General features: G+C 43.6%; 1 protein-coding gene across 1 annotated transcript in view; it reads right to left on the minus strand.

Moving 5' to 3' along the window:
* The window catches only part of LOC122933230 (T-cell receptor-associated transmembrane adapter 1), a 73,054-nt gene that overhangs the window by 47,607 nt on the left and 659 nt on the right, over nucleotides 1-24,788 (minus strand).

The raw sequence follows: 24,788 nt of genomic DNA on the forward strand, positions 1-24,788 counted from the left end.
TTATAACAATGGACTCTCCAATAGAAATACTAATGATGCCATGTTTTATGGGATGGGAAGATTTTTATACAAAAACATTTTCAGAGACCCAAAAGTCCTTTTAAGAACTATTGTGTGTGACAGCAGCAATATATATTTTTAGTGCATCCTGGGCTAAATACAGTGTAATAGACCGCTGCGGACAGTTAAATTATTCGTGCCACATCTCCAGTGTAAAGTGTGCGCATCCCTAAAATATCAATGACATACAGTGTACTTTTTCCGTAGTCGCTGTCCGCTGTAGACAGTAAAATTATTTGCGCCATATCTCCTGCTTAAAGTGTGCGCATCCCTAAAATATCAGTAACATCCAGTGTACTTTTTCCATAGACGGTGTCCGCTGAGGACACTTAAATTATCCGCGCCACATCTCCTGTTTAAAGTGTGCGCATCCCTAAAATATCAGTGACATCCAGTGTACTTTTTCCATAGTCGCTGTCCGCTGCAGACAGTTTAATTATTCACGCTATATCTCCTGCTTAAAGTTGCACATCCCTAAAATATCAGTGACTTCCAGTGTACTTTTTCCGTAGACACTGCGAACAGTGACATTACCTGTGGTACCTGTCCTGTATAACGTTTCCTCATCACAAATACCTTTGTAAATTTGTTTGCGCATACACTTCCAAATCTTATGCTACTGTACGTGTGACATACATTCAAGCATATATCACATTTAAAAGGAAGAAGGCGAGCAGTAAGGAAGTGGCCGTGATGCTTATGGTGCACGCAGAGGCCATGGTCGGGCGCAGAGAAACTGCCTGCTGCAAGAGCACAAGAAAAACAATCATCCACGATACCTAGCTTCATGTCCCAGTTTGCAGGGCAGCGCAGGACAACGCTCGCAAAGTCAGCCCAGTGCGAGCAGGTGGCCAGTTGGATTGCAGCAGATAAGGCTTCCAGTCGGTTAAGCACCACCCTGTCTTCCACCAAGTCCAGTCTCAGTAGCCAGGAGTCTGGTCAACACAATCCTCACCCTGATCTTCCTTCCTCCCACCATATACAGTCTGGCCATACAAGTGATCTCACACTTGGATATTCCGGGGACCTCTTTTCATCGCCATTACTTGATTTGGCCCTCTTGCCAAGCACGCTTGAAGAGGGACATGAGATCTTGTGCCCTGATTCCCAACCTCTTGAGCATCCACAGTCACAAGAACATGATGGTGGGGAACGGCAATTAGTGTTTAATGAGGTGCATGATGATGAGACACAGTTGCCAATGAGTCAACCGCAATTACTGTCTCTAGAGGTTGATGAAGAGGATGAGACACAGTTTTCAATCATTGAGGAAGTGGTTAGGTCAACAAATCAGGAGGATGATCAGAGTGAGAAAGTGGAAGAGGAGGTGGTGGACGATGAGGTTACTGACCCAACCTGGGAAGGTGGAAAGCCGAGCGAGGACAGCAGTACAGAGGGGGAGGGGTCTGCAGCACCGCAACAGGCTGGAAGAGGCAGTGGGGTGCCAAAAGGGAGAAGGCGGGCCACACCAAACAGGTCCGCATCTGTTCCACAGAGCACCCCCTTGCTGAAATCTCCCTTGCCAAGAGGTAGATGTTCCGCAGTATGGCGATTTTTTGAGGAAAGTGAGGACTAGAATAGTTTGCAACCTGTGCCATACGAAAATGAGCCGGGGTGTGAACAACTAGCAACCTCACCACCACTATGATCCGCCACATGGCATTCAAGCACCGTAATAAGTGGGACGAACACCATGGTCCACAATCTGTGGGCCACACCACTGCCTTCTCTTTACCTGTGTTACGTGCTAGCCAATCCCCTGTCAAAGGCTCAGGTTCGGATGCCTCCCGCCCTGCATCTCGACCTTCGCAAGCACCATCAGCGACCACATCCACTTCCGTGTCCCAGCGCAGCGTCCAAATGTCCTTACTCCAGGCATTTGAACGCCAGCAAAAATACCCAGCCACCCACCCACAGGCCATAGCACTAAATGTGCAGCTTTCCAAATTACTGGCCCTGGGAATGTTGCCATTTAGGCTTGTGGACACTGAGGCCTTCCGCAGCCTGATGTCGGCCGCCGTTCCGCGTTACTTAGTCTCCAGCCACCACTATTTTGCAAGTTGTGTCGTGCCCGCCTTTCACCAACATGTGTCCCATAATATCTCACATGTGCCCTGACCAATGCAGTTACTGGGAAGGTCCACTTAACCACAGACACATGAACAAGTGCATTCGGTCAGGGACGCTACACTTCCCTGATGGCACACTGGGTGAATGTTGTGGAGGCCGGGAGCGAGTCGTACCCTGAGATGGCACAGGTGCTACCGACACCAAGGATTGCGGACCCTACATCGATCAGGGTTCCCACCAGAACCTACGATAGTGGCTCCAAACTCCCTTTCTCCTCCTCCGCCACCTCCGAATTATTCTTTTTCAGCACTAGTCAGTCATCAGTCGGTAGCTGGAAGCAATGTAGCACTACAGTGGGGAAGCGGCAACAGGCCGAGCTGAAGTTGACGGTTGACGGTTGACGGATCCGCACCAAATGCAAGTGTGAAAGTAGCCTAACAATTTAAGCAGTGTGGTGTGTTACAAATGGCACAAGCTGGGCACAGCATATTGGGAACTAAAATGCCATATCTGTGGAAAAATCTCAATTTTCATTTTGCATCGTCCCCTACATATTTATTTATACAAAATACCTGGGATGTCAAAATACTCACTACAACCCTTCATAAATAATTTCCAGGCCGTAGTTTCCAAAATGTAGTCACTTCTCAGAGGTTCCATTTATTATTTCACCCCAGAGCCTCTACATTTTTCAGCACAATCTGCTGTAATTACCACATTGGGCCTCAATATGTGCTTGATGCTCTTTTACTCCTGAGCCCTATCATATGTTGAGTCAAAAGATTGGGGTCACATGTAGGAAATATAGCATGATAATAAGAGGGCTTACATTTGATGCACATGATGGGCACAAAATATTGGGCACTGAATTGTCATATCTGTAGAAAAATAGCAATTTTAACTTTGCACCATTTGCTGTGCATTCATTTTTGCAAAACACCTGTGGGGTCAAAAGCTTCATTACACCCCATAATAAATACCTGGAAGGGTAAAGTTTACAAAATTAGGTCACTTCTTGGGTGTTCTATTTATTATTTTACCCCAGAGCCTCTACATTTGTCAGCGCAAAATGTGAAAATCACCACATTGGGCCTCAAATGCACATGATGCTCTTTTACTCCTGAGTCCTGTTGTATGTCCAGGCAAAAGATTAGCGACACATGTAGGGTGGTATTAAAACCAGAAAGCATAGCACAATAATAAGAGGGCTTGCTTTTCACACTGACACATGATGGGCACAACATATTAAGCACAGAAATGGCAAAAATCTGTGGAAAAATTGCAATTTTTACTTTTCACCATTTGCTGTGCATTAATTGTTGTGCACTACACATCTTGGCAAATTATGTGACAGGTATGCATTTTAACTTGGGGTCATTTTTTTTAACTTCAGCGCAGAACATCTACAGTTGTCAACCGGTGCTATATAAATCACCAAACTAGGCCTTCTGAACCCAACACTGACCACATAGGTCCTATTGCTGTACGCAGAAAAATGTTCCAAAATTTAGGGTGCATTTTCTGCTATTGCCACTTGTGAAACTGAAAAATCTGTTTCCAAAGCAACATTTTATTTGAAGAAATTATTTTTTTCATTTTCACAAATAAGTACTTGTAAATTCTTTAAAAAAGCCTGCAGGGTAAAGCACTCACTAAACCCCTCAATAAATTCCTTGAAGAGTGTAGTTTCCAAAATGGGGTCGTTTCTTAGGAGTTTCCACTGTATAGTTACCTCAGGGTCTCTTCTAATGTAACACGGCAACTAAAAACCATTCCAGCAACATCTGCCCTCCAAAAACCATATGGCACTCCTTGCCTTTTGAATCCTGCAGTGTGCCTAAACAGCAGTTTATTACCATATATGGGGTGTTTCCATATTCAGCAAAAAATAAGTAATACATTGAGGGCTGATTTTCTCCTGTTACCCCTTGAAAAATGTAAAACTTTGGGCCTAAACCTATTTTATTGTAAAACAAATCTGTATTTTTTTTATTTTCACAGCCAAGTGTTTTTAAATTCTATAATATTACACCCCTTGATAAAATTCTAGGGGCCTTTAGTTTTCAAAATGGGGGTCACTTTTTGGGTTTCCATTGTAGGGCCAAATGAGACATAGTGCCCAAAAAGCATTCTAGCAAAATGTGCCCTTCAAAAACCATAAGGCGCTCCATTCCTTCCTGAGCCCTGCTGTGTCCCCAGACATATGGGGTGTTTCTGTAAACTGCAGAAAATAAAAATAAATAAAATTTCACCTCCATTTTGTTTTCATCTCTGTGGAACACCTAAATGGTTTTTAAACACAGTTTCTAAAATCAGTTTTGAATAATTTTAGGGGTGCATTTTATGAAATGAGGTAATTTTTGGTTGGTTTCTATTATGTAAGCCCCTGAAAGTGAATTCAGAACTGGTCTTTTAAAAATGTTGATTTTGAAAGTTTTTCTTGAAAATGTAAAATATTGCTTCTAAAATTCTAAGCCTTTTAACATCCGAAAAATGACATTTGCAAAATGATGACAACATAAAGTAGACATATTGTAAATGTTAAATAATAACTATAAGCAGAGAAATTCATTTTTAGAAAATTGCAAATTTTGCCCAAATTTCTGTAAATTTAGAATTTTTCTTAATAAATAAAGATAAAACATATCGACCCAAATTTACCACTAACTTGTAGTATGTCACACACAAAAAAATATCAGAATCGCTTGAATAAGTAAATGCATGTTATTGCCATATAAAGTGAAACATCAGAATTGCAAAAATAGGCTCAAATGCTATTTCATATGAACTAGTGATCATTTTCATCAAGTTGGTAGACATTCTAAAAGAAAACATAATAAAATGCAGAATAAGGTCACTTCCTGCAGAATCCTTCAGAACAAGAATAAAAATATAAATACAAGACAGCACAAACTATTTCAATTAACCCCTTCCCAACATCCGCTGTGCATGTACATGTGCCATAGCTAGCTGGTGCCTGTTGTTTCACACAGCAGACACCCAGGGCGGTAATGCCGATCATAGAAATTTAACCCCTCAGATGCCGTGGTCAAATGTGAGCTGAGATCGGGGAATGCGTTCTGTTGAAGTAATAAGCTGGAGCTTGTACTAGGCTTCTAAGCGTATTACTGGCCTGCAGGCGGCAGCACTGTATTGGGAATATACTGATCTTTGTATATACCGATGTTGCAAAGGATAAAATTCCATTACTTTATACAAATTGCAATCTAATGATTGCTTGTTGAGGTCCACCTGTGGGCCTAAAAAAGTTTTATAAAGTTTTTAAAAACATAAATATATAAAAAGTATAAAAATTAAAGTCAAATCAATAAATAATAATAATAAAAATAACATAATAGGAATTGCTATGTCTGAAAACATAAAAATAAAAAAAAAAGAAATTGCGTAACGATGAAAAAATCTTTATGGCCGATTTGCAGTTTTTTTATTACTTCACCTCCCACAAAGAATGTAATAAAGTAATCAAAAAGTCATACACACCCTGGCTGACATGATGACGTAGGTGTGGCTGCGTCGTGCCCTCCCCCCTCTCCCTCTGCCTCGCCACACACGGCGCTTGGTCTAGCTTCCCAGCTGGAGCGGCTCCTAACTGCTGAAGAAGCTGCACGCCACCCGAGCTTGATGGGTACCTGCGGGGGTGTCGTGCACTGAATTATGGATCCCTGATTGGTGCTTCTGGACGGACGATGTTCTCGGCCCTCTCTGGCTTTTGCTGGCTTTCTCTGCTGTCTGTTTGTGCGGGCTCTTGAAGAATGTTTGAATGCATTTGAAGCATTCCTACTCCTGTCTCCATGTTTAAGCCACTTCTCCTCCGCTTGCTGTATGTGCCTCCTCCGTCCTTCTGTTGATAACCAGTTAGCAGCTACTGATTGCCTCCTCTCCTCTATGGTCTTCTATGCTGTGGTGTTTTTTCATTCTGCTACTGGACCAGTGTTGGTGCTACCCTAGATGAACTTCCGCTGTGTCATTGACCAATATAGGAAGACTGGTGAGATCTGCCCATAGTGGTCCTATTTTATTGTATTTTTTGTGTGGCTTTTTCCTTTTTTTGCGTGTTCATGTTCCCCCCTTTCTTTCCGTTTTTTTCTCTGAGAAATATGATATAGTGAATGAGATAAGAGAAACTCTCCCTAATTAAGATGAAAAATTGGCGCTGTGGACTTGTTAAAGTGGAAAAAAGTTGATAAGTTAAAAAGGGGGGAATGAGAGAGAAAGGGGGGGAGAGAAGAAAGGAGAGAAAGAAAAAAAAGAAGAAGAAGAAGGGGAGAAAGAAAGGGGAAAAAAGAGGAAGGGGAAAAGAGAAGAAAGAAAAAAAACAGAAGGGAGAAAGGAAGGAAAGAAAAAAAAATAGAAAGGGAAAGGGAAAACGGGACAGAAGCCTCTTGAATCGTCAAAAAATTATCAGTTTTTGAAATCTCCTAATGTAATCACAAGAGTAGGTCAAAAAGGGTTGCAAGATCATAGTGTTAAATAAAAGAAACGGCTGCAAGAAAGGGACATTAAGTACTCATTTGTTTATCCAGCTAAATTTCGGATAATTTTCAATGGAGAAACTCATTCTTTTTTACACCTGACCGTGTGACAGATTGGCTTGATCAGAATAATATTTAAGCAGTTGTTTTTTATATGCTTTCTTGTGGTGGTGGTGGTGGGGTTGGAGGAGGGGAGGAGGGGTGGTCTTAGATGAGAGATCTGGTGCAGTAATGTGGCGGATGAAGAGGTTGGGGGGGGGGGAATGGGATGGATTGCGATGTGTCTCCTAGGAGCAGGGGATGGGGGGTGGAGATGGGGATTTGTTGTTTTTTGAGAAACTAATGGTTGATTTGATGTCGATTAAAATTTTTACTTGGAATGTTAGGGGCCTGGGCGATAAGCTAAAAAGACAGGTGGTTTCTGATTTGGTCCAGAGACACTTACCAGTGATTGTTTGCCTAGTGGATACCCATTTCAATGAGGAGAAAGCTATACGGTACGGTAGAGGATGGGCCCTGCAGACTTATTATTTCACTTTTTCCAGTTATTCCAGAGGAGTGACATTTTTAATTCACAAGAGAATAGGTTTTGTCTGCGAGGCATCTTCTATTGACAATCAGAAGAAATTATTTTCCTTTATTGAAAGCTTGTTGGAAGATTTTGTATTTTGGCCTTTATTTATATTCCTCCACCTTTCTCTCTCTATGTACTTAATTGGTTGCTAACATTTATGGATCAATGGCCTTTGCTGATGTATGGGGGCGTTTAGGGAAGGGGAAAAGAGCGTTTTCTTGTGTAAGCAAATCTGGAAATTCCATGTCCAGGATAGATCTGGCTTTGATAAATAAAAATCATCTTAGTTGTATAAAACGGATGAAATATGAGGCCAGGGCTCTATCGGATCATGTACCGTACTCGCTGGAGGTATCTATGACAGATAAAAAATATAGGGCAAGAGCCCCATTTAGACTAAATCCCCATTGGATAGCCATAATGGAGATTTATAAAATTAAGGAACAGGAGATTGTCCATTTTTGGGATTCTAATTTTAACTTGGCAAAAATTAAATTAGTATGGGATGCATTCAAGTCCTTTATAAGGGAGTTATTTATTAGCAACATTTCTAATTAAAGAAAAGGGTACGATATCAAAGAGAGGGAATTAAAAGAAGTAGCGGCAGGCGCCATGAAGGAATTTTCTAGGAATAAAACAGAGGAGAATTGGAAAAAGCATGAAGAATGCAAGCCAGGACTATTCCGCTTTCTTATTGGACAAGGCCCAGCAGAGGCTTTTTTTTTAAGGGACAAAAATATTTTACTGAATCTGGCCGTCCAGGGAAATTGTTGACTAGGGTGATCTCGAATCAGGATCCAAAAAAGATAGTAAACATTTGTTTACCTGAAGGTAGAATTATTGAAGATCAAGATAGCATAAAAAAATTTTTTGTTGAGCAAACAAAAAATAAATCAAATACTAATATTCCAGATCAAGTGATCGATTCATATTTGGAAATCATCTCTCTTCCAGTCCTTACAGACACTCAAAGAGAATTTCTGGATGTTGATCTTTCCCTACAGGAGCTAGAGGCTGCAATAAAGGCCTGTTTGGGAAATTCCTCCCCTGGTTCAGATGGATTCCCATACCAATTTTACCATAAATATAGGGAGGTTATTCTCCCATGTTTATTGAGGGTATTTACTGAATTATTGGAGTATGGTAACCTTCTGGAATCAATGACAGAAGCTGTGATAACACTAATTCTAAAGAAGGGCAAGGATCCTTTAGATATGTGGTCCTATAGGCCAATATCTTTGTTGAATACGGATGTGAAGCTTCTCTCAATGGCTTTGGCTACAAGGTTTGCTAAAGTTATTACAATAAATTATACATCCAGATTAGAATGGCTTTATTCCGAATAAAGGTGCTCATTAGTGTTGGGTGAGCATGCTCGGCCGAACACCAGTTCGACTCGAGCATCGCTATGCTTGGCACATTGCGGTGTTCGGCCGAATACAGCGTGTGCTCGAGAGCAATTCTTCGAGTCTTCTCCCCGCACGTTTGTTGGCTGCTACACAGCCAATAAATGTGCAGGTAAGTACTGCCATGTTGGCTGCTGGCATTACAGTGATTGGCTGTTCGGAACGAGTCATCGCTATGACACATGTTCGGCTCAGTCTTAGTCAGGGAGAGCTGGAGAGCAGAAGGAGAAGAGAGATGTGTATAGAGTGAAATAGGAATATTTTAGCTTTTATACTTGTTAGAGACTCAAAAGTCCTCTTAAGGACTATTGTGTGTGGCAGCAATATATATTTTTAGCGCAACCTGCGCTAAATAGCTTGCAATTGTTTGGCCGCTGCAGACAGCGACATTATCTGCGCTACATCTCCTGTCTAACGTGTGCGCAGCCTAAAAATATCTGTGACATCCAGTGTACTTTTTCCGTAGACAGTGTCCGCTGCGGACAGTTACATTACCTGACTACATCTCCTGTTTAATGTTTGCATATCCGAAATATCAGTGACATTCAGTGTAATTTTTTTTTTATTAGCTGGTGGTGACAGTGACATTACTTGCGCTATACCTCCTGTATAACGTTTGTGCATCCTAAATATCAGTGACATTCATTCAGTGTCATTTTTTATTAGGCGGTGGTGACAGCAACATTACTTGCACTATACCTCCTGTTTAACATGTGCCCATCCTAAATATCAGTGACATTCGTTCAGTGTAATTTTTTATTAGGCGATGGTGACAGCGACATTACTTGCGCTTTACCTCCTGTTTACCATGTGCGCATCCTGAATATCAGTGACATTCATTCAGTGTAATTTTTTATTAGGCGGTGGTGACAGCAATATTACTTACACTATACCTCCTGTTTAACGTGTGTGCATCTTAAAAATATCAGTGATATTCTGTGTACTTTATTTGCACATACACTTACAAAACCTGCGCTACTGTACGTGTGACATACTTGCAAGCAAATATACCATTTAATATGCGCAAGGCGAGCAGTAAGGGACGGGAGTGATGATGATGAGACACAGTTGCTAATAAGCCAACCGCAATTGGTCTCTCAAGAGGTTCATGATGAGGATAAGACACAGTTGTCAATAACTGAGGTTGTTGTTAGGTCAACAAGTCAGGAGGATGACCAGAGTGAGGAAGTGGAAGAGGAGGTGCTGGACGATGAAGTCCCAACATGGGAAGGTGGCAAGCTGAGCGAGGATAGCAGTGCAGAGGGGGAGGGATACGCAGCACCGCAACAGGCTGTAAGAGGCAGTGGGGTGGCAAAAAGGAGAAGCCGGGCCACAACAAAAAGGCCCACAACTGTTCCCCGGAGCACCCGCTTGCAGCAATCTCCCTGTCTCGACTGAGGATGGGGAAAACCCTCAGCCGTGCGATGCCAGAAGATGTTAGTCGCCACTTGGCCAGGAGCACAGGATCAGGGAGCAGGTCACCTCCTATAACGTCCCTAATCTGACACTGACTCCTAGCTGTATGAGCTGACCCTGATGATGGGATGGCTCATACTCCGGAACCTTTAAGTCCCTTCTAGCCCTCAGGGTGGCCCTTACTAGGAGCAGGGTAAGACAACCTGTTCCTCCTGGATATGGAGAAACGGGAGTCTCACTGGCCAAGCTGCAAGGAAGGGGAGATATATACAGACATATAGATATGGCAGGTGAACAACACTAGTTCCAAACTAACCTGCCACAGCCTTGCTGACTGGAACCCATGCACCAGGTATTGCTGTCCACACAAACACTAAGGAGACAGAACACACAAAACACACAGGGAACCAGGACATCTATAGCTGTAAAAAACATAGAAAGGAACACATCAACTAGACATCATACATGGGTTTTATGACCACACGGGTGGCCCTCACTGGCAGATGGAATAGGATACTAGGAGGATGACTCCAGCAACATACCTGGAGTACCCTCAGACTTCTGATCTCCACAGAGGCTTTATAGCCCAAAGTGGCCACACCCAGACAGAAACACACAAGAAAGGGAAAAAGTACAAAAAACTTTTATTTAACTTACAATGATAAAAATTGTTACATATCCATACATATAGATGAGCAGCACAATGCCACACAGGATAACGTTATGTTGGTCTGTTGTAAAACAAATAACAGAAGACAATCCCAAACCGTGCAGAGTATATTCTTACACGGCTAACAGTCAATACAATGTAAAGTGCATAGTGCAAATTATAAACACTGACTACGGGAAATACAAAAATCAATACAGACCAAGTCCTCCTGGATCCCTACACGTGTTTCGCGTTTTGCTTCCCCTGAGGGAAGAGTCGTGACACTCCCTTGCCAAGGGGTAAGTGTACTGGGTGAACGTTGTGGAGGCAGGGAGCGAGTCGTACCCTAGGATGGCACAGGTGCTACCGACGCCAAGGATTGCGGGCCCTACTTCCATCAGGGTTTCCGCCGCCACCTACATTAGTGGGTGCAATCGCCCCTTCTCCTCCTCCGCCTCCTCCTCCACTTCCACCTCTGAATTATCATCTTGCAGCACCAGTCAGACATCAGTCAGTAGCTGGAAGCAGTGTAGCACTGCAGTGGGGAAGCGGCAACAGGCCGTGCTTAGACTGATCTACTTAGGTGACAAACAGCACACCGCCGCAGAGCTGTGGCTGGGGATAAGGGACCAGACTGAGCTGTGGCTCTCACCACTCAACATAGAACCAGGCATGGTTGTGTCTGATAATGGCCGTAACTTGGTGGGGGCTTTGGAGCTCGGCAAGCTCACATACATACCATGCCTAGCCCACGTGTTCAACCTAGTGGTTCAGTGTTTTTTCAAAACCTATGTTTAACTGCCTGAATATACGCTTAAAAGAAATTTTATTATTCATAGATTAAAATCGTGGCGAGCTTGCCACATGTAGAATTCGTCAGGCTAAGCCTGGATGGGTGGCTCACTCCACAATTGTATGGGTATAGCCACTCAGACCAGGCTTGTAAGACGTGCAAAACCTACCCCAATTTGCCTGAGCTACTGGTGAATTTCCGCCACGTGTATGCCCATTTCCTCAAGTCATCGACAGCATCCGCTGGTATGGCAATGCTGCAACAGCGCTTGCAATTGCCAGCTCACCGACTGTAGGGCGACGTGAGCATGCGCTGGAACTCGACGTTCCACATGTTGGCCAGGCTTTGTGAGCAGCAGAGGGCAGTAGTGGAATACCAACTGCAAAATGGTCATCACCTTTCCAGTCAGCTTCTGCTCTTCACAACTGACGAGTGGGCATTGATGTCTGACCTGTGTGAGGTTTTAACGAAACTTTGAGGAATCAACACAGATGGTGAGAGGTGATAACGCTATTATCAGCGTAACTATCCCACATCTGTGTCTACTCAAATGCTCGCTGCTCACAATTAAGGTGGACGCTTTGCATGTGGATGAGGTAGAAATGAGGGTAGAAAGTACACATGGTGATAGCCAGACCACCCTCAGTTCATCCTCTCAGCGCAAATTGGATGATGAGGAGGAGGAGGAGCAGGAGATGGTTGCCTCCGCTACAGAGAGTAGTACCCATGGAAGTTTTATTCCATCTGTTCAGCGTGGATGGGTAGAAGAGGAGGAGGAGAAGATTGAGAGTTATCCTCCTGATGAGGACAGCAAAGTCTTGTCTGTTGGGACTCTGGCACACATGGCTGACTTTATGTTAGGCTGCCTTTCCCGTGACCCTCATGTTGTATGGATTTTGGCCAACACCGATTACTGGTTGTTCACCCTTCTCGAACCCCGCTACAAAGAGAACTTCTCATCTCTCATTCCTGTGGTGGAGAGGACGAGCAAAATGGTGCAATACCAGAAGGTCCTTGTGGAAAAAATGCTCCAAGCATTTCCAGCTGACAACGCTGGCTGCAGAGTACGTAGTTTCTTGGCCAACTGAGCAGTGGAGACAAGGGGAACACACAGCAATTCCAACAGACGCAGGGCAACACTCTCCAATGCCTGGGACAGTTTTATGACACCCCGCCAGCACCCTCACCCTGATGCACGGCCTAGTGTCACAAGGAGGGAAAATTTTTGTAAGATTGTGAAGGAGTATGTAGGAGACCGTGTCAGCATCCTCAGTGATTCCTGTGTGCCTTACAACTATTGGTTGTCCAAGCTGGACACGTGGCATGAACTGGTTCTCTACGCCTTGGAGGTGCTGGTCTGCCCCGCCACAAGCGTTTTGTCAGAGCGTGTATTTAGTGCTGCTAGGGGCATAATGACTGATAAGCGCATCTGCCTGTCAACTGAAAATGTTGACCGGTTGACTCTTATAAAAATGAACAAGGCCTGGATTGCCCCTGACTTCTCTACTCCACCAGAGGAAAGCGGCTGAACATAAAGCCACTATAAATGTGGCTTTTATGATGTATTGAAAACACGGTATTCCCATGCACCTCTTTCACCACTAAAAAGGGTATATGGCTCAATCTCCCTTTTCTCGTCCTCCTCCTCCATCATATCAACATGCTTAGTAGGCTGCCCTCGCTCCTAATGTTTTAGAGGGTCAGCTCACCAGCAAGCCTTCAACCATAATGTTTGAGAGTGTTTGAGAGGCTCAGCTCAATAGCAGACCCTCACCCCTAAATTTTTTGATGGTCAGCTCGGCAGCAGGCCCTTGTATCACGATCGGCGTGCCTATCACATACGTGACACAGAGGGAGGGAAAGAGGAAGGCCCTGCCCAAGTGAGAGGGAAGGTGGTGACCCCTGACTCACCTTGCGGCTGGCACCTGGCTGCCCTGACGTCCCTGGACGGGTTCCTCACCCGTACGCCGATCACGTGCCTAAAACCCTGGCTTTCCCTAAGATGAGCCCTAGATAGTGAACAGGGCGGTGGGAACACTAGTCCGCACCACTAGCTCTAAAGGAAAACACCAAGGGGAGGACAGACAATACAGACTAAACATATAATCCCAGGTGGGCGACAACAGGAGACAACAAAAAGCCAAACAGGGATCCGGAGGGTAGCACTCTGGAACAACAACCAGGATTCACAGCTCCAGTGGCTCAGTATAGAAGTCCAGGCAGGAAGCTCTATAACTGGCAACTAGAGAAGTGTGAGAGGAGAATATAAGGAGGTTGGGAGTGGCAGACAAGAAACAGCTGAGGAGGAGAAGCTACGGATCCCTGAGTGAGACAAAAAGGATTGCAAGGCAAACACAGAAAACAATCACTAAGAAACAACGTGATCTTTAGACATAGAGCGCGCAGCCACCCGCTGCGACTTCCTGACCCCGGGTATAACGGAGTCAGACGTGGCTCTTGACACCCTCGTGACAGTACCCCCCCTTTCACGAGGGGCCTCCGGACACTCAGGACCAGGTCTCTCAGGATGAGAGGCATGGAAAGCCTGAATTAACCTGTTGGCGTTTACCTCTGACGCTGGAACCCACATTCTTTCCTCGGGACCGTAACCCCTCCAATGCACCAGATACTGAAGAGAGCGGCGGACCCGACGAGAATCAACAATTCTGGATATTTGAAACTCCAGATTACCATCCACAATAACAGGAGGAGGTGGCAGCGGTGATGGTTCTAGAGGTGGAACATACTTCTTGAGTAACGACTTATGGAAGACGTTATGGATCTTAAAAGTCTGAGGTAGCTCCAGGCGAAAAGCCACCGGGTTAATGACGGCTACTATTTTATAAGGACCAATGAACCTAGGGCCCAGTTTCCAAGAGGGAACCTTCAACTTAATATTCCTAGTAGACAACCACACATAGTCATTCACTCCTAGGTCCGGACCTGGCGACCGTTTCTTATCGGCCATGCATTTATATTTACCACTCATATTTTTCAAGTTAGCTTGCACCTTCTGCCATACCGATGAAAGAGATGAAGAAAACCGTTCCTCTTCGGGAACCCCAGAAGACCCCCCCTCTTTGAAAGTACAAAATTGGGGATGAAAACCGTATGCACCAAGAAATGGTGACTTGCCAGTGGATTCCTGACAGCGATTATTTATGGCAAACTCGGCTAACGGTAAATATGATGACCACACCTCTTGGTTTTCAGACACAAAACACCTTAAATATGTTTCTAGGTTTTGGTTGGTACGCTCAGTCTGTCCATTCGACTGAGGATGGAAAGCTGAGGAAAAGGACAAGTGTACCCCCAAACGGGAACAAAAAGCTTTCCAAAACTTAGAAATAAACTGGGTTCCCCGATCCGAAACCACATCGGAAGGGACCCCGTGAAGCTTCACGATTTCACTGATAAACACCTGAGCAAGAGTCTTAGCATTAGGAAGTGCGGGTAGCGCAATAAAGTGTACCATTTTGCTAAACCTGTCTACTACTACCAAGATAACTGTTTTACCCGCAGACAACGGTAAGTCAGTGATGAAATCCATTGACAGATGTGTCCATGGCCTATTGGGGATGAAAAGTGGCAATAAAGACCCTGCTGGACGTGTATGAGAGACTTTCGCGCGTGCACAAGTAGACACGAAATCCATTACATCCTGACGCAACCTTGGCCACCAAAAACGATGAGACAATAGCTCCAAGGTTGCTTTACTACCCGGGTGCCCAGCAAGTGCCGAATTATGATGTTCCTTTAATAATTCAAGACGCAGGTTTAACGGTACAAACAATTTCTCTGAGGGGCAAGAGGCCGGTGCGTCCCCCTGGGCCTCTAACACCTTTCCCTCTAGAACAGAGTGTACAGCAGAGACAACCACTCCTCTTTGTAAAACGGGTACCGGATCACTAACATTACCCCCTCCAGGGAAACTACGAGATAATGCGTCTGCCTTGGTATTTTTTGCCCCAGGACGATAGGTGATTACAAAGTTAAATCTGGTAAAGAATAGCGACCACCTAGCTTGTCTAGGGGTGAGACGCTTAGCCGATTCTAGGTACAGAAGGTTTTTGTGATCCGTAATCACCGTGACGGGGTGGATTGCTCCCTCTAAGAAGTGACGCCACTCTTCAAACGCCAGTTTAATCGCCAACAGTTCCCTATTTCCAATATCATAGTTCTTTTCTGCTGTAGATAACTTTTTGGAAAAGAAAGCGCAAGGACGCCATTTGCCAGGAGACGGACCCTGAGACAATACAGCCCCCACTCCCACCTCTGACGCATCTACTTCAACAATAAAAGGCTGGGAGACATCAGGTTGAATTAGAACAGGTGCCGAGGTAAATCTCTCTTTTAGAGAGGAAAATGCAATTTTAGCGGCGTCAGACCATTTAGAAAAATCAGTCCCCTTCCTAGTCATGTCAGTAAGGGGTTTAACGATCACTGAATAATTTTTAATGAACTTTCTATAGAAATTTGCGAAACCCAAAAACCGTTGTAGAGCTTTATGGTTCTCAGGAAGATCCCAATCTAAAATTGCCTGGACCTTCCTAGGATCCATACGGAAACCTGAAGCAGATAATAGATATCCCAGGAACTGTATTTCTTGAACGGCGAAGACACATTTTTCAATTTTCGCATATAATTTATTCGTCCGTAGGACCTGCAGTACTTGCCTGACATGTACTTCATGTGTTTTCAGATCAGCCGAATAAATTAAGATATCATCTAGGTATATGACTACAAACCTGCCGATGAGATGACTAAAAATATCATTAACGAAATGTTGGAAGACAGCAGGGGCATTGGTCAGACCGAAAGGCATGACTAAATTTTCATAATGCCCCTCAGGGGTGTTAAAAGCTGTCTTCCACTCATCCCCTTCCTTGATACGAATCAGATTGTAGGCCCCCCTAAGATCAAGTTTGGAGAACCACCTAGCACCTGCAATCTGATTAAAAAGGTCAGGAATGAGAGGAAGAGGGTATGGGTCTCGGATGGTTATCCGGTTTAGCTCACGGAAATCTAGGCAAGGACGCAGGCCCCCATCTTTCTTTTTAACAAAGAAAAACCCTGCAGCCACGGATGAAGAAGAGGGTCTGATGTGTCCCTTAGCCAGACTCTCGGAGATATAATCTTTCATGGCTTGTCTCTCGGGACCCGAAAGATTATACAACCTGGACTTGGGTAATTTTGCACCGGGAATCAGGTTAACCGGGCAATCATAAGGACGATGAGGTGGTAGCTTCTGACAACCCTTTTCAGAAAAAACGTCCTCAAAGTCCGAAATAAATGTAGGTAGGGAAGCTATGGAGGCGATTAAGCAATTGTTATTTAAGCAATTCTCTCTGCATTGCTCACTCCACTCCAATATCTCCCTGGCCTGCCAATCCACCACTGGATTGTGCGCTACCAACCAGGGAAGACCCAATACCACAGGAGAGGGAAGGCCCTCCAGAACGTAACATGAAAGACACTCATTATGGTGGTCCCCTACCCGAAGGTGTAAGTTATGGACAATGTGAGTGAGGTTTCTCTGAGACAGAGGAGCAGAATCAATAGCGAATATGGGAATAGGTCTCTGCAGCGTACAGAGAGACAAACCCATAGTGCGGGCAAAATGGGCATCTATCAAATTTACCCCTGCTCCACTGTCTAGAAAAAAAGAAATAGACTCCGTCTTAACACCAAAAACAATAACCGCTGGCAACACAAATTGAGATGTTCGTATGGAGGAAACGTATACCCCCCGGCTGACATCCTCCGCACAGCCTGGGGTTAGTAGTTTTCCGACGGTCTTTTGTTTTTGAGAAAGGAGGGACAGACATTAATGAAATGACCCCTCCCCCCACAGAAAAAACAAGCCCCCCACCTACGGCGAACCTCAGGAGGACGGACCTGACGAGAAGTTCCTCCTAGCTGCATAGGCTCATCTAAGTCAGTACAGACTAACTGCTGCTTGGGAGAGGTTACCAATTGCTCAGGAATTTTCGATCTCTCCCTAAGACGTCTATCTATTCTGATAGAGAGGGACATAACAGCATCAAGGGAAAGGGGGGTCTCATACAGCGCCAGCGCATCCTTAACCCTTTCAGATAACCCAGAGCAGAACTGACTCCTGAGAGCCGGGTCGTTCCACTGAGTATCCGTAGCCCACCTACGGAACTCTGAGCAATATTCCTCTGCTGGCCGATCTCCCTGTAGGAGTCTCCGTAACTTCGACTCAGCCAGGGCGACTCGGTCAGGGTCATCATATATGAGACCCAAAGCCCCAAAAAATCCCTCCACTGACCGGAGAGCCTGGGAACCAGGGGGTAACGAGAACGCCCAGGATTGCGGGTCCCCCTGAAGCAGGGAAATAACAATCCCCACCCGCTGTTCTTCATTACCTGAGGAGTAAGGGCACAGCTTAAAATATAATTTGCAGGCCTCACGGAACGTCACAAATTTGTCCCTTCCCCCAGAAAATCTGTCAGGAAGAACAACCTTGAGTTCTGTAACAACCTGGTTACCCATAGCAACCGCTGGGCTTGCGGTCTGCTGCATTTGCTGCTGTTGTTGGAGGACAGACGCCTTCAATCCTGCCACCTCCAAAGACAGGCCTTGAAGCTGTTTTGCCAAAGCAGCAATAGGATCCATATTGGATTCTAAGTAGAGAGAAAAATAAATAAAAAAATAAGGGCCAGTTATAATATCACGATCGGCGTGCCTATCACATACGTGACACAGAGGGAGGGAAAGAGGAAGGCCCTGCCCAAGTGAGAGGGAAGGTGGTGACCCCTGACTCACCTTGCGGCTGGCACCTGGCTGCCCTGACGTCCCTGGACGGGTTCCTCACCCGTACGCCGATCACGTGCCTAAAACCCTGGCTTTCCCTAAGATGAGCCCTAGATAGTGAACAGGGCGGTGGGAACACTAGTCCGCACCACTAGCTCTAAAGGAAAACACCAAGGGGAGGACAGACAATACAGACTAAACATATAATCCCAGGTGGGCGACAACAGGAGACAACAAAAAGCCCAACAGGGATCCGGAGGGTAGCACTCTGGAACAACAACCAGGATTCACAGATCCAGTGGGTCAGTAAAGAGGTCCAGGCAGGAAGCTCTATAACTGGCAACTAGAGAAGTGTGAGAGGAGAATATAAGGAGGTTGGGAGTGGCAGACAAGAAACAGCTGAGGAGGAGAAGCTACGGATCCGAGTCAGACAAAAAGGATTGCAAGGCAAACACAGAAAACAATCACTAAGAAACAACGTGATCTTTAGACATAGGGCGCGCAGCCACCCGCTGCGACTTCCTGACCCCGGGTATAACAGAGTCAGACGTGGCTCTTGACACCCTCGTGACACCTTGCCCACAATTTTTTTTAGATGGTCAGCCCGGCAGCAGGCCCTCGTCCACAATTTTTTTTAGATGGTCAGCTTGGCAGCAGGCCCTCGCCCACAAATTTTTTTAGATGGTCAGCTCGGCAGCAGGCCCTCGACCAAAAAATTGTTTAGATGGTCAGCTCGGCAGCAGACCCTCGCCCACAAAATATTTTAAATGGTCAGTTCGGCAGCAGGCCCTCGCCCACCAAATTTTTTAGATGGTCAGTTTGGCAGCAGGCCCTCACCCACAAATTTTTTTAGATGGTCAGCTCAGCAGCAGGCCCTCACCCCTAATGTTTCAGATGCTCAGCTCAACAGCCGACCCCCACCCCTAAGGTTTTAGATGGTCAGATCAGCAGCAGGCCCTCTCCCCTAATGTTTTAGAGGGTCACCAGCAGGCCCTTACTCCTAATGTTTCTGAGGGTCACCAGCAGGCCAGCAATCATAATTTTTCAAAGGTGTGTATGATGCCCTCCTTTATGTGTAATTAAGGGTGTATTGGAGTGCTGGTTCCTTGTAATTTTTGGCAGCCCTTTCCCTGCAAAGTGCATAAGCTTTATGAGTGTAGGAGTCCCACTACCTGAACAATTGTACCACAATGTGAATGAGGCCCTCCTTTATGTGATATACAGTTTGTATCGGAGTGCCTCTTCCTTGTAATTTTTGGCAGCACTTGCACTTTATATAAAAGTATATATACAGGAAAGAATGTTTCCTAACAATTTTTCCTCTAAAATCGATGTTATCTTCGGTTTGGTGTGTATTATTGTCAGTTTGTAAAAGTGCCGTACTACTCGGACAAAAGTGTTCCCAGCAGTGACCTTGGAGTCCAAGTTGCATCCAGACATTCTTCCCATGCTGTTCCCGAACCATTTCGGTGGTGTTTTCATCAATTTCTGACCTTTTCCTATGAACCATACTCTCTTCAGATAAGGGGGTGCCTAGTTTAAAGCTCAGGTTCTCCCATTGACCTCCATTGTGCTCAGGTGCTCAGTGGAGCACCCGAGCATCCCAAGGTGTTCTACTCGAGCACCTGAGTACTTTGGTGCTCGACCAACACTAGTACTCATTATAATCTTCATCGCCTGTTTGCGAATAACGATCCTCCGGGGGGGGGGTTCTCGCTCCATCCTGTCTCTTGATGCCTCTAAGGCCTTTAATAGGGTGGAGTGGAGATTTCTCTGGAAGGTTTTAGAAAAAATGGGATTTGGAGATAGGTTTATAAGTATGATTAAGCTTTATTTCCCCTAAGGAGAGTTTGAATATTAATGGGAGTTTGACAAATAGCTTTATCTCCTCTATTATTTGATATTTATATTGAGCCTCTTGCGGCTAGGATAAGGCAAGATTCCAGGATCGAAGGGTTTGGCATATCAGGAATAGAGGATCGCATCTCATTATATGCAGATGATGTGTTATTCTATATACTTAATACCAATATTACACTCCCAATAATTATTCAAATAGTTAATTCCTTTGGCGAAGTTTTGGGTCTTGATATTAATTGGGCAAAAACCACGCTTATGCCTATAGATAGATTTGATCTCTCCAGTGAGGGCTCTTTGAGTACATTTAGGACTTCGGATTCTTTTGAATGTTTGGGTATGATGATATTGCCTAAGGTCGAAGATTATTTGCACCTTAACTTGGTTCTTTTGTTAAGTAAATTGAGGTCCAAAATTGCAATATGGCTTAGACTCCCTTTATCCATAGCTGATAGAATATCCCTAGTTAAGATGGTGATTTTACCCCAGCTCCTCTATATTCTTAGGAATTGAGGATACATTTTTAAACTAATGGAGAGAATTATTAATGACCTACTCTGGGGCAGGAAGCGTGTAAGACTTAAAGGGAACCTGTCACCGGGATTTTGTGTATAGAGCTAAGGACATAGGTTGCTAGATGGCCGCTAGCACATCCGCAATATCCAGTCCCCATAGCTCTGTGTGCTTTTATTGTGTAAAAAAAAAAGGATTTGATAAATATGCAAATTAACCTGAAATGACTCCTGTCCCTGTCCCTATGGGGACTGGATATTGCAGATGTGCTAGCGGCCATCTAGCAACCCATGTCCTCAGCTCTATACACAAAATCCCGGTGACAGGTTCCCTTTAAAGTGCAATATCTTTAGAAGCCCATAGAGCAGGGAGGGCTGAATCTTCCATATTTTTAGTTGTTTTTTTTATCTGCACAGCTATGGCTCTACTCGGAATGGAAGAAAAGTCCACTATGTAGTTCTTTGGTTAGTAGTAGATCTCTATATGATAGCATGTTCACCTTATTGGAATCTGGGTAAATATCTAATATAAAACAGGATTATAGAGAGGCTGGGAAATTGTTTACTAAGTCCTGGGACACTATTAGAGGATGGTTGGGAATAAAGGGATCTCTATCTTGTACCCCTCTTTGGTATAATTATTACTTTTAGGTATTGGATGAATTGGTAGGGGATCAGTATTGGCAAAAAAATAATATTGTATATGTTGCACAGGTGGTGAGGAATGGAGAGGTACTTTCGTTTTTGGAGTTAGCACAGAGAGAGACTATCACTAATCTATCTTGGTTTAGATATTTTCAGTTGCGGTCGGCACTTTCTAATTGATAAAAAGTTCTACTAGAGATAGATACTTCCACACTGTTAAATGAATTAATGGGGAATTTAGGTCACAAGGTCAAGAGCGCTCAACTCTAAACTTTTTGTTAAAGCACTATTTAATATTCACTCCCCTGGACAAAGAGCTTGGGGAGCTGATTGTCCAATGATACAAATAGATGATGGGGAAAATATATTGTCTAATTTAAGTTTAGTTTCTCACGATTTTAATCATGTTTTGGTTCAATTTAACATTCTACATAATGTAGAAACTATGTCACGCCAGTATGGCTCAATAAATGTGGGTTAAGAAATACTTCTAATTGTCCATGGTGTTCTTCACCTAGGGCTGATTATTTGCATAATGTTCTGGTTTTGTCCAGAACTAAAAGAATATTGGGGGGCAGTTTATAACTTTATTACCCAAAAATTGAAAGTAGCGATTTCTTTTAGGGTGGAATGCTGGATTTTGGGTGACCTTTTTATAAGATAAATTGCCATTAATATAAAAAGATTCTTCTAATAAAAATAATGTTCTTGGCAACACGGGTCTGGTTTACACAAAATATTACAAATCTGGTTATATGGTTAAACTTGGTCAATAAGACTAACAGATATGAGAAGGTGCTATATAAACAAAGAAAAAGAGGGGAAAAATGGACTAGGATATGGGGTGTGTGATCAAAATTGGAGTAATAGTAACATTTATATAGTCTGTCTATTATGCAATGCCTGGTTCATTTCCCTTCACTGTCTGTATATTGCCTCTAATGGTCCCTAAGAAATAAACAAACTGAAGAACTTTCTTTCCTAAGGTCCCTTTGGCTGATTATAATGCCAATTTTTTGGAAGGTTGATACAAACTCTGATTCCTGATAATTGGCCCCTTGTAAAGGTGTCATTAATCACCCAATGAGCCTGTTCAATAAGTGAAAGCAACATTGATGCAGACACCAAAATCATCTCTGTTTGGCACCAGATCGTCCTGTGTAAACAGTGATCTACTGCACAGATATAATGCATCTGCATGCGGACAAGTGATCAAGGACAAACAGTCCTTTCCTGGTTATTGCCTGTAAAGTCTGCCCATGTAAAGGGGTCTCGACAGATCAGATTAATAAATAATTTTCACCAGATCTTGAATAACTGGAATACATTTGTATCTCCTTACATCACCTCAGCCATTTCTAACACTTCCTAATTGGTATTCTAATGCCGTCAAATCCTGATAATAGATGCTCTTTAAAATGTTTTAAGGTATTTACTATCTACTCAATTCTTTGTTCCTTTTCTACTGCAATGGAAACAGAATAAAATAAGGTTACAAAAACCACTGTTGTTACATGTAATCTCTCTTGTTCCAGATGACATATGATCCAGATAGATCAAAGAAAACCATGCCCGAAAACAGATGTTACATCATGTTTTTTTACTATGGGTTGGCGCTGTAGAAAAAAAAATAACATGGGCGTAACAAAAAATGAAAGAAGTGAAAAATATGTTTCAGAAAAGAATGAAGACAAGTCTAAATGTACTGTAGATCTCAATACCAGTAAAGCGATAAGTTTAGGAAAAGTTTGACTTCAAACAAGTTGTCTGTAAAGATTATGCTCATTTATCGATGTTACAGCATAATGTAATAAATAGCCATGTTACAGCCTATACTGACAGTACGAAACTCAGCTTCAGTTTCAAAAACTGTCCTGAATGACCTATATGTCACATAGAACTTATAGATTTCCTTAAGCTACCCATACACATTAGATAACAGTTCTCCAAAACCAATGATGTTGCCACCAAGGATCTCCAACACAATGTAATGTGCATGAGGATCTCCCAACTGTGACCTGAGGGCAGATGTTAGGGGGGAAAATAGATGAGGATTTCAACATGCCAGGGATAACCTGCTGCTACAGGGCTCTGACAGCGGCTTTCCCTCTACTACTAAAAAAATCTCATGCTCTGCAGGCATGTATGTTTATGGGGGAGTCAGAAGGTGTACCTGTCAGTCGGGAGCTATATCAAGTGTGTGAAGAACTTCAGATATTTCTGACCTAGGATTCTATAAAATCTGTTATGTATCATAATAATGTTGGATTTAGAAAAAAAAAAAACAGGCATATTAACATAATTTATATGTACTGTATAGTATTATGCTGCCGGATAACACAATCTTATTCAAATGTCCCTCTTTTGAGCAGTCCCTATTTTACCCATTTGCTCTGCAAATTATGTCATTTTGTTATATCTACACATCATGGATAGATCATGGAATTGATAAAGTTACTATATGGTTCCAGAAAGTGTCTGTGTCCTATGTACATAATAACATATACTCTGGATAATATCTCAGGATATATGGCTATTAGGTGATTTTGTTTGTACTCTATATTCTAGTTTGCTGTAAATTTTGAAAATCTATTGAAGAGTATGGTCATGCATGAACAAGTAAGATTTTCACACAATAAACGTAACCACATGGTATGGTCGTGTCAAGTGATGAGCGAAGTATTGAAAAATTTGACTTGGCTGCTAGCGATAGTGGCATCTGGCAGCAATATTACAGTGTAAAATAAAACAAATGAATAAAATCATACTTACCGTCATCCATTTGATTGCAAAGAGCTGGCCGCTGCCATCTTGATTGAAGGTTCCACGTGAAAACTCGTGTTCAGTGACATCACCACACCAGCTGACGCGATGACGTCATATGTCACTGCACGTGGGATTTTGTGCGGGATCTTCAATCAAGATGGCGGTGGCCGGCTCTTCTCGCTCCAGTAGATAAGATAAGTTTGATTTTTTTTTTTTACCACCATTCAGAGAAAATCTATTCGTTATAACAAAGCACAAGGAAATTTTGCTTTGCGGTAAATAAACTTTTCCCTAAAATTCTGATCAAATTGCACTTCGTGGACTTTAATTCACTCAACACTAATCGTGTCACTGCTGCAGTCGAGTACAGTGAGGCCAAAAGGGCTGCAGCAGGCTCTAATTTAACGAATGAAGACTACACTGTTCAGAGGGTCTGTGTTGTTAATGGCCGCATGGCATCTTCAATAACACATCTCCAGTAACAATTCAGACTGAACAGTCTTCACTAGTTTCATTAGAGCCCACTGCAGCCCTTTCGGCCACACTTTATTGGAACCCAGCATGGCCACATCACAACTATGACATGACCGCTCCATGTGGTTGTAACCTGAATGTCATCTATAAGTAAGCATGCAATATCTTGAATAATTATGAAATGTACAACAGTCTATGTTCCAACTACAGTACTTCTTACATGAGCCACCAGATAACACACTAGCTGTCTGGTGGCCGTACATATTAGACGTAGCTGGAAAAAGCTGTCGCTACAG

The sequence above is a fragment of the Bufo gargarizans genome, chromosome 3 (assembly GCF_014858855.1).
Source record: "Bufo gargarizans isolate SCDJY-AF-19 chromosome 3, ASM1485885v1, whole genome shotgun sequence".
Taxonomy (NCBI): domain Eukaryota; kingdom Metazoa; phylum Chordata; class Amphibia; order Anura; family Bufonidae; genus Bufo; species Bufo gargarizans.